This window comes from Triticum aestivum, chromosome 5B (genome assembly GCF_018294505.1).
Source record: "Triticum aestivum cultivar Chinese Spring chromosome 5B, IWGSC CS RefSeq v2.1, whole genome shotgun sequence".
In the NCBI taxonomy this organism is placed as follows: Eukaryota; Viridiplantae; Streptophyta; class Magnoliopsida; order Poales; family Poaceae; genus Triticum; species Triticum aestivum.
The window spans coordinates 528577789-528586611 of NC_057807.1; the positions used below are offsets into that span (position 1 = coordinate 528577789).

At 46.7% G+C, this 8823-nt stretch overlaps 2 pseudogenes; both read left to right on the plus strand.

The window, feature by feature from the left end:
* The first annotated feature begins 699 nt into the window (after positions 1 to 699).
* On the plus strand, positions 700 to 2880 carry LOC123112935 (uncharacterized; annotated as a pseudogene).
* Positions 2881 to 5771: 2891 nt separating this feature from the next.
* LOC123116751 (uncharacterized) lies at positions 5772 to 8207 on the plus strand (annotated as a pseudogene).
* Positions 8208 to 8823: the final 616 nt, after the last annotated feature.

Below are 8823 nucleotides of genomic sequence, written 5' to 3' on the forward strand. Positions count from 1 at the left end.
CAATGGATAAGAACATAAAATCATTGAAACACATTGTGGTCGGGGACACACACATTGCATGGAAGGTTGTCGGAGCGCTGTTGTGTTGCTATATTGTCGAGGAAGAGGTCAAGAACACAAAAGAGTGAAAACAGGATAACCACTTTCTGCCATTACCACTTTGACGGGACGAAGCGTCGGATGATAATCCACAGATCTAATACTTATGATCCACGGGACAACACCACCACAAACTCCTTGATGTGTGCCTGTCAGCCATGTTAACCACACTTGGACGGGGACAGAGTCATGCGATGTTGCCTCCACCGTTGAGTCGCCATAGACATGGACACACAAAACTCACCGGAGAAAAACTTAAACTACACTCCAACTTTGTTCTGTGTTTTCCTCGTCTCCTCGTGGTGAAGTGCCCACCGAAGACAAGGGAGGCCGCTAGGCACTTGCGGAAAAATGGAGCTTCTCTTCCTTATGCCTTGTTTTCAGAAAGGTCTCTTCCTTGAGGCTATAGGGTCCAATCCAACCATATCCTTTTTTTTAAGCAATGCAACCATATCCTAGGATGCTGGGCTTCACAGTCGTGGAAAAGCAGTGCTCCGATGTATACTCTTGGCCCATGGAAAACACAACCCGGCCCAGACCTGGTTAGATATACTTGGACAAGGCCCAGTTGCGGTCCATCGAGGCGGCCACGAGAACTGGGTGACGAACAAAGCCCCTGCAGCTCGTCTCTCGTCTTCTCCGCCGCCATGGCCTCCGACCTCGGGCAACCGTCGCCGGCGAAACGCCCGCCGACGGCGCCCACCACGATTACCGCTATCGGCGAAGACCTCCTTTGCGAGATCTTCCTCCTCCTTCCCTCCCTCCCGAGCCTCGTCCGCGCCGCCCTCGCCTGCCGCACCTTCCTCCACGCCGTCCGTTCGTCCCCCGCCTTCCGCCGCCGATTCCGGGCACTCCACCCGCCGCAGATCCTTGGCTTCTTTTGCGACCCGGGCCGCGAAGCCGTCCCTCCCTTCGTCCCCCTCCGCAGCCGCTCCGACCCGGACATCGCCGCCGCCGTCCGCGGCGCCGATTTCCTCCTCACCCGGATCCCAGAAGACAGCGGCGATTCCACCCTCGGGTGGGAGCTGCAGAGCTTCCACGGCGGCTACGTCGTCCTCGTCAACAACGCCACCGACCAGATCGCTGCCTACAACCCCCTCACGCAGGCACTGCATCTCATCCCCCACCCACCCGAAGATATCATCTTCTCCATCTCCCCTGAGTTCCACATCCTCTTGTCGGAAGAGGACCAGAGGGTGTTCCGTATGGTCTGTGTCCAACACCAGGACACGCCGAGCCTCGCCGTCTTCTCAACCGCGACCAGGGAGTGGCAGGTTTTGCCGTGGGTGGAGACCCCGCCACAACCTGAAGGCGACATCCGCTTGTTCTACCATGGCACGCAGCTGAATGGATTTGTTTACTGGAAACACGCGAGCCAAGCCTATGTGCTCGCTCTCAACACCGCGACAATGCAATTCTCTAGAGTGAACTTGCCGCATTTCTTGGCAGAGATAGATCATATGCTGTTTAGGCTTGGTCAGACCAAGGATGGGAAGCTCTGTATGGTTGCAGCAGATGACTCTGACCCAAAGATAGGAACGCTTGTTGTTCGTGTCTGGGGAGCCGATGATGACGGTGTTGAGAAGTGGATGCTGGAAGATACTTTTTCACTGAGTAAATTTGTTGATGTCACCAAGTCTTCAACAGAGTATGATACCACGGTGCAGATTGAGGCATTCGTCGATGGCTTTCTGTACCTCTGTATTAAGTATGGTGAGCATACCGAGTCTCTGGTATCCCTCTGCCTGGAAACAGGAAAGCTAAACAAGATATTTGATGATACATATACAAGCCCTGCTCATCCCTACATCATGTCATGGCCTCCTTCTTTGGTTTGCAACAAGGTGAGCCCGTGCTTGAATACCCCGGTAAAGTATTTTCAAATGTTTGGTCCTTAGGTTTTGTTTAAGTTACTTCCGAGCATTGGATTATTGTATAGTCGTCATAATCTGCCATTAATTCCACATTTTACAGTTTTAGTCAACTGTTTTTTATTTATTCCTTACTCAGCAATTGCTTGATACTTATTCTTGATAAAGTAGCACACTATCATGTCTGATTCGCATAACTTATACTACATGAATTCAGTTGCAGATTTTATATTAGTAGGAGGGTGCAATATTTAGCATGTGCTTGTGCAGATTTTATGATAGCACAAGGACATAGAGTGCTTGTCATGCTCCCCATCGTTTGCCATTTGGGCAGATCATATGAGATGGCATTGGTGTTATTAATCTTATTTCATTACCATTTACTCTTGTGGATGCTAAACTTGTCTATCGTTGGAATCTATACTCCATAGCATTGCATGATTTGTTTGTCAAAAACTTGAATCCTTTACTTATGCTCAAATATCCTTTTTGGGTGTTAGGAGGATTCACAAACCAAGATTACTGGAGGCAGTGTTGAGGACGCTGGTTCTGTGGGCACAAAAGAAACTCCCTCTGTTTTAGTCACAGCGCCACAATCGCACAAAATTGATTGATGACGATGAAGCCAAAGTCATGGAGATAGAGTTTTTTTTACTTTGTATTGGGGATGATAAAAACTCAGCAAGCAAAATCACTGCATATGCATAACTGACAACTGTGAGCGATCGTAAGTTGAGAATAAGTGTTGGCTTAGATAGCTTTAGGGAAAAGGCAGAAAGAGAGTTGATGGAATTTATGCTATCTTGCTGTGGATTGAGTTTCAGGCCCTTTTATACTTATCTTGACTAGTCGTCTGTCATGGGTGCACTATTTTTATTCCTATCTTGACTAGTTGTCCATCATGGGTCCACTATTTATATCCTTATCAATCCAGTAATTTTTATCATTTGACTCTAACCCCACCTTCCATTATGGAACTCAGTTTCCTTTTGATTGTTTTCTTTTTGCTTGTTTTTGGATGTTCTAGAGAGTTATTTAAGTTCAGCAGTAATTATTAGGGGTTTACTACAAAGAGAAATGAGCTTAGTTTGCGTAGATTTGCTTTGTCATGTCCGCTTGCATACGTTAAGGACTACTCCCTTTGTAAACTATTATAAGCTGTTTTAGACCTAAAACGTCTTAAATAGTTTGCAGAGGTAGTACTAACATGCACTCCCTCCGCCCTAAAAATAAGTGTCACTGACTTTTACAAATTAAATCAGCGACACTTATTTTCGGCAGCGAGGAGAGGAAGGGGAAAGGGATACCCATAGGGTGGCAGTGCTAGGGTTCTCCCATGGCGCTCGGGGAGCGCCATTTTTTTTTCTTTTTGGCAAAGTGGATGTGGGTAAAATCATGTACGGTTAGACTAAATATTGTGCCACTGCGGTTGTCCGACATCAAAATAAAAGGACCGGCTTTAACCAGCAAACATTCCTTGGGGAGGATGACAATTGCAAACGGTTCGCATGACGATTTATGTTGATTGAGGATGATGAATTTAATTACCAAACATGACAAATCCGTCTCGGTTCAGTTTTTTGTTAGTATTTGCCGTACTTGCGAACTAAAATATTTCATCCTCGCAACAATATAAATTGTCATAAAATATATTTGATTTGTTATCTCCTCCTAAGGAACATCAGCTGAATAGCATTACAAAAATAAAATTGCCGTTGGTTCAGGCCTGTGTACTTCCACCGAGAGGTGAAAGAAGTATTGAAAGTACTAGATTGTTACTACTTACTATTATCTCCGTTCCTAAATATAAGTCTTTTTATAGATTTCACTAGACTACATACGGAGTAAAACGAGTGAATCTACACTTTAAAACATGTCTATATACATCGCTAAGTAGTTTGTAGTGAAATCTCTAAAAGGACTTGTATTTAGGAACGGAGGGAGTACAACTTTAACCAGTGTAGAATTGAGGATTGAGGCAACAAAGAGATGACCAATGTGCGTTGATTGAAAAATCTTCAATTGGTGAAAGAATGATGTCCCTTGGTAAAAAGATATATTTTCGTGGAAAGACATCTCCCTTGCTAATTAATATTTTTGAATGGTGAAATTGAATTAACTATGCGAAAAATAATGTAGCACACCATTCAATTTATTTATGCACTTCAATGATATCTAAACTTCACAGCTCATTGACTAAAATTGCAATAAATTAATAAAAGTTGAAAACAAATTTACAGAACATATAATAATATTGCAACAAAGCGGGGGCTTTATACTAGTTTATTCTAAACTGACCCGCAATATAGCATACATGTTAAGCCACATCACGCTACAAAGAACCGTTACTTAATTATATATCAAGTACTCCCTCTGTTCGGAATTACTTGTCGCAGAAATGGATGTATCTAGATGTATTTTAGTTCTATATACATCCATTTCCGAGACAAGAAATTCCGAACGGAGGGAGTATTAATCAAGTCCTTTCGCCAAAAAGAGGATCAATCAAGCCCACTAAATCTTGAAAGTTGGAGCATACAAACATTCATATCCTTTGGTTAATAGCCATCACCTTTTCGGAAATGATGTCTCTCCATGGAAAGACACGTTCCTTAGCTGAAAGATGACAGTTGGCGCATGTGAACAGTCACACCCTTTGGATCAAAAGACACATTGTCTTGGTGAAAAAAACCTCTTCGTGGAAAGACACACCCCTTTGGTGAGATGATGCCTCTTCATGGAAAGACATGTTAGTTTAAAAGATACTCCCTCCGTCCGAAAATACTTGTCGGAGGAATGGATGTATCTAGATGCAATTTGGTTCTAGATACATCCATTTTCATCCATTTCTCCGACAAGTATTTCCGGACGGAGGGAGTACATAATAAAATTTGAATTACAAATCACTAAACTTAGTTTGTAACTTTCCAGAATATGTAACCATCAAAATTGTCTCAATCGTGCCAACAACTCATGTAATAAACTTTACCATTTTAAATTTGTATACGTTTCAATACATTTGAACTTTATGGCAGAAAAAACAAAAATATTTGAGAATTGCAACACTACCCTCCCCATGCACTTCTATTGCCCAGCTTAGGGCAAGCATAGACCCTCCCCCTACCCCAGCTGGCTGCGCCGACATGCATACCAGGCCTCCTACCCCCGCTCTTATTGTCCCGTCAAGTATAGCCCCCTTACCTACGCCGCGGGCATAGCTCCCCCCTATACTCACCCCCTTAGACCTAGGTTGCAGCCAATACTGCTCCCTATCTCAACTCTACTGCTACTTGCTGATAGCCTTGCTGTGGAAAACACTTTTAAATCGATGCTAGCCGTTGTGAATCGACGATGTGAGACTAAAAATGATGCACCAATATCGGCCTTACCCATAAAAGACAGGAGTCGGACGTGTTGCCTCCTAGGGCACCCGCACCAGCCCGTCGTCGTTGCACGAGTCTGCGACGTGGTGAGCGACAGAGACGTGTGTCAACGCGTGCCTCCTCCTCTCCTCATGGCGGCTGCCGGTGGTAGTCGCCATCTCCCTCTTCCCCTTCTCACTGACCCTACACTCCGTTTGGCGGTGGTGCGAAGAGACGGTTTTTTTAAGGCAAAGAGAGAGCTGCAATGGCTTTTTTTTTTTGAGACAAGAGAGCTGCAATGGCTGGATGCTGGCTCACAGAAAATACAGCCCATCCCAGGCCCATGCTATTATAGCGTAGTCCAGGCCCAACTATTGCCCATCGCGGTCGAGTGAACTGGGACACGCACTCCCCCCTGCCGCTCGTCCCTCATCTTCTCCGCCGCCATGGCCTCCGAGCTCGGGCAACCGCCGCCGGCGAAATGCCCACCGACGGCGCCCACCACGATTACGGACATCGGCAACGACCTCCTTTGCGAGATCTTCCTCCTCCTTCCCTCCCTCCCGAGCCTCGTTCGCGCCGCCCTCGCCTGCCGCACCTTCCTCCACGCCGTCCGTTCGTCCCCCGCCTTCCGCGGCCGATTCCGGGCGCTCCACCATCCGCAGCTCCTTGGCTTCTTCCGTGAAACCGGCCGCGAAGCCATCCCCCCCTTCGTCCCCATCCGCAGAAGCTCCGACCCCGACCTCACCGCCGCCGTCAGCGACTCAGCGGTTCCGATTTCTTCCTCTTCCGCCTCCCTGAAGACAGCGATTCCACCCCCGGCTGGGAGCTGAAGCCCTGCCACGACGGCTACCTCGTCCTCGTCAACTATGTCACCGAGCAGATCGCCGCCTACAACCCCCTGACGCAGGCACTGCATCTCTTCCCCTACCCGCCCGAGGAGATCCTCAGCAAGGATCTGTCCCCCCAGCCGCCCAAGGAGATCCGCATCGAAGTCCTTGAGTTCCATATCCTCTTCTCCGAGGAGGACCAGCGGGTGTTCCGAATGGCTTGTGTCCAATTTCGAAACATTTGTAAGGTGCCGGTGTGTGTCTCTGTCTTCTCACCGGCCACTAGGGAGTGGCAGGTTTTGCCATGGCCGGCTCCACCACAGCCTGTGGATGACGACGGAGACAACTGGTTCGGCTTTTACCCTGGTATGCAGATGAATGGATTCGTTTATTGGAAACACAAGAGTAAAGCCTATCTACTTGTTCTCAACAACGAGACACTGCAGTTCTCTAGACTGAATTTGCCGCATTTCTGGGGAAAGATAGACCCTACGCTGTTTAAGCTTGGTCAGACCAAGGATGGGAAGCTCTGCATGGTTGCTGCAGATGACTCTGACGCAAATATAGGAACGCTTGTTGTTCATGTTTGGGGAGCTGATGATGACGGTGTTGAGAAATGGATGCCGGCAGATACTTATCCACTGAGTACATTTATTGACGCCGATAAGTATTTAACAGAGGATGATACCACGGTGCAGATTGAGGCCGTTATCGATGGCTTTCTGTACCTGTCTATTAAGTATGATGATTATACCGAGTCCCTCGTATCTTTCTGCCTGGAAACAGCAGAGCTAAACACGCTCTTTGATGATACATATGCAAGCCCTGCTTATCCCTACATCATGTCATGGCCTCCTTCTTTGGTATGCAACAAGGTGAGGCCGTGATTGAACACCCCAGTGAAGTATTTTCAGATGTTTGCTCCTTAGATTTTGTTGAGTTACTTGCGAGCATTGGATTATTGTATAGTCGTGATAATCTTCCGTTAATTCCACATTTTGCAATTCTGGCCAACTGTTTTTACTTATTCCTTATACATCAATTGCTTGATTCTGATTCTTGATAAGGTGGCAGACTATCATGACTGATTCATGTAACTTATAGTACATGAGTTCAATTACAGATTTTATATTAGTAGAGGAGGTTGCAACGTTTAGCATTTGTTTGTGCAGATTTTATGGTAGCACAAGGATATAGAGTGCTTGTCATGCTCCCTATCATGTGCCATTTGGGCAGATCATATAAGATGACATTGGTGTAATGAATCTTCTTTCATTTTCATTTACTCTTGTGGATGCTAAAGTTGTCTATCATTGGAATCTAAACTCTATAGCATTGCACGGTTTGTTTGCCAAAATCTTGAATCCTTTACTTACTCTCAAATATCCTTTTGTGCCTTAGGAGGATTCACAAACCAAGATTACTGGATGCAGTGTAGAGGATGTTGGTTCTGTGGGCACAGAAGAAACTCCCTCTGCTCTTGTCAGAGCGCCACAATCACACAAATTTGATTGACGACGATGAAGCAAAAGTCATGGAGATAGAGGTCTTCTTTACTTTGTATTGAGGATGATAACAACTCTGGCAGGCAAAATCACTACATATGATGCATAACTGACAACCGTGAGCGATCTTATATTGGGAATAAGTGCCGACTTAGATAGCTTTAGGAAAAAGAAAGAGAGTTGACGGGAAATGTGCGAGCGGAAGTTCTCGATATCTTGTCTATTGCCAAAGCTTTGCCGGTTGAAAACTAGCCTCTCTGGAGTGATCATGCTGTAATTTTTCTCATGAGATGAGCTTTTGTAGAAACGTGTTGGTACTTCAGTTTTTGGTGCTGTGAAAATGTCATGTTTTAGTTTCCTATACTTGTATATATCAAGGGAACACTGGAGCCATAAGGTAATTCTAATGAATGTAAGTATGTAACCCAATGAGCGTAAATAGCAGTATGTCTAGTTAGCAAGAGCTAGGCCATGGAATTTATGCTATCTTGCTGTGGGTTGAGTTTCAGGCCCTTCTATTCTTATCTTGAGTATTCATCCATCATGGGTGCACTATTTATATTCTTATCAATCCAGTATCACTAGTAGAAAAGGGGGCAATGGTCTAGGCCGGTCCAGCCCATTAGTCCCGGTTCAATCCAGAACCGGGACCAATGGGGGCATTGGACCCGGTTCTTGAGCCCCGGGGGCCGGCCGGGCCACGTGGGCCATTGGTCCCGGTTCGTCTGGACCTTTTGGTCCCGGTTGGTGGGACGAACCGGGACCAATGGTCCTCGCTCCTGGCCCACCACCATTGGTCCCGGTTGGTGGCACGAACCGGGACCAAAGGCCAACCTTTAGTCCCGGTTCGTGCTATCAAGCGGGACCAATGGTGGTGCCTATATATACCCCCTGCTCGTGAGCAGAGCACTCCCAGTGCTCTGTTTTTCGTGGCCGGCGAGGGGAGAGCTTTGTGGTGCTCTAGCTCACCTCCTATGCACACGAGGTGTTCGATGGAATGCCCGAGCCACACTACTTAAGCTTTCTCCCCTCCAAGCTCGACCGCCAAGCTTCATTTTCCTCAATATTTGTCTAGATTTAGCGGTCCGTCACGCCTCATCCCCGTCTTCACCGTCGTCGATCACCCGCGCCGATCTCATCGCCGGCACCACCGTGG